Source organism: Camelus bactrianus, unplaced genomic scaffold (genome assembly GCF_048773025.1).
Source record: "Camelus bactrianus isolate YW-2024 breed Bactrian camel unplaced genomic scaffold, ASM4877302v1 HiC_scaffold_43, whole genome shotgun sequence".
In the NCBI taxonomy this organism is placed as follows: Eukaryota; Metazoa; Chordata; class Mammalia; order Artiodactyla; family Camelidae; genus Camelus; species Camelus bactrianus.
This window is the reverse complement of record NW_027413959.1, coordinates 4,385,700-4,387,963: the sequence shown is the minus strand read 5'-3', so window position 1 is coordinate 4,387,963 and position 2,264 is coordinate 4,385,700. Positions and strand designations below refer to the sequence as shown.

Below are 2,264 nucleotides of genomic sequence, written 5' to 3'. Positions count from 1 at the left end.
ACAGGACATGTGTCACATGATGGTATCACCAGTCAAGCTCATCTCAAGGGAGAAAACAAACAATTTTGAGGAAGCAGTCCTTCTGTATCATCATTTTTTCATGGGTAGATGGTAGGAATGATTTATTTTATAATCTTTCTGATGAAGGCAAACAGCTCATAAGCTAAGTCATAGCTGAATGTTTGCCCCATTCTTCACCTCAACATACTTCTGGTCATCCATCTGCACAATCTAAAACACAAATGATTGGCACACAAACTGGCCCCCCTCTGCAAAGAGTTCCAGGCTCCCAGGATAAACTTCAGCCCACACAAGGGTGGTGGATGCAGGAAGTCTCAGCTCCTGAAGCCTGCTGCTCCAGTGCCTTCAAACTGTGCAGCTCTCAGTGGACCAGCCCTGACCCAGCCTTGGGTAGGAGAGACCAGCAAGCTCTGGGAGGAAGAAAGGGGGCTTTGGATCGTGCTCTCAACCATGTGCATTTTATTTTATTTTTGCTAGCATATTCAAAATTAGTGAAACTTCAACTGAGAAGAAATTATATTATATAGTGGTCCATTTTACCATAAATAATGCAAAAATAGACTACAGCACAGAAATGAGATAATTCATGGACAAATTTAAAATGTCTCCTGAGTTCCAACTCAACTTTGTTTGAGTGTGACCCTAAACTTCACATTTATGAAGCTGACATCACTTTCTTCCATAAACTTATCTTCCCTTACCCAACTTCTTATTTTTTATTAATTGTATGGATCTTAAGTTTTAGAGTGTTCTGAGCGTTAGAGTCAACTTCAATTATTCTTTCTCCATGATACTCCACTTTTCACTGGTCACAAAGTTCTGTCAGTTCTTCATTTAAAATATATTTCAGATTATGTTTTATGTAAGATTGCATTGAAAGAAAGTGTTGCTGTTTTTCAATTAGCAATAATCATGCCTTGGATAAACCTCACCGACTATGATACTGCCACTGTGCAAAGCTTAAGTGTTGCTGTTTTTAAAAGTCTGTAAATGGTGGTATAATAGAAGGGGTGATTGGCTTTGGAGTCAGCCTCCAAGGCACATCATAGCTCTACTACTTTGGACAAATTAATATTTTAATGTCTTCATCCTTTAAATGAAGATAACTTCTTTGTAACATTGTTGTGGATTAAGGTAATTTGCAAATTGAATGGCATTTAGTAGAAGTTCAATATATTTAATTTTTGTTCTGACTTTCCTAAAGAGCACAGACTGGCAAATACTCATTTTTTTCTTCCAGTTTTATTGAGTTATAATTTACACTATATAAGGTTAAGATGTACAGCATAATGATTTGACTTCAATATATCATGAAGTGATCACCACAGCAAGTTTAGTGAACATGTATTATCTCATATAGATACAAAATTAAAGAAATAGAAATTTTTTTTTTCCTTGTGAGAACTCTTAGGATTTACTCTCTTAACAACTTTTATTATATAACATACAGCAGTGTTAATTATACTTATCATGTTGTACATTACATCCCTAGTACCTATAACTGGACATTTATACCTTTTGAATGCCTTTATCCAATTTCCCCTCTTCTCACTCTCCACCTCTGGTAACCATAAATCTGATCTTTTTTTCTATGAGTTTGTTTTTGAAGTATAATTGACCTACAACACTTTGTGAGTTCCTGTTGCAAAACATAGTGATTCAATATTTCTACATATTTCAAAATGATCACCATGGTAAGTCTGGTTTCCATCTGTCACCAAACAGGTATCAGCTAATTACTAACTATATTCGCCACACTGTACATTTCATACCCATGACTCATTTATTTTGCAACTGCAAGTTTGTACCTCTTAATCTCCCTCACTTATTTCTCTCCTCCCTTTATCCCCCTCCCTTTTGGTAACCTTCTGTTTGTTCTTTGTATCTATGACTCTGTTACTGTCTTGTTATGTTCATTCATTTGTTTGTTAGATTCCACATGAAAGTAAAATCAAATAGTATTTGTCTTTTTCTCTCTGATGTATTTCACCTAACCTAATACCTTTCAGGTCCGTCCATGTTGTCTCAAATGGCAAGATTTCATTCTTTTTTATAGCTGAGTAGTATTTCATTGCACATATGTGCCACATCTTCTTTATCCATTCATCTATTGATGGCCATTTAGGTTGCTCCCATATCTTGGCTATTATAAATAATGCTGCCATGAATGTTGGGGTGCATGTATCTTTTTGAATTAGTATTTCTGTTTTCTTCAGATAAATACCCAGGAATAGAATTACTGG

The 2,264-nt window shown here is 35.6% G+C and overlaps 1 pseudogene; it reads right to left on the bottom strand.

Moving 5' to 3' along the window:
• Positions 1–849: 849 nt before the first annotated feature.
• LOC141576897 (U4 spliceosomal RNA) lies at positions 850–982 on the bottom strand (annotated as a pseudogene).
• Positions 983–2,264: the final 1,282 nt, after the last annotated feature.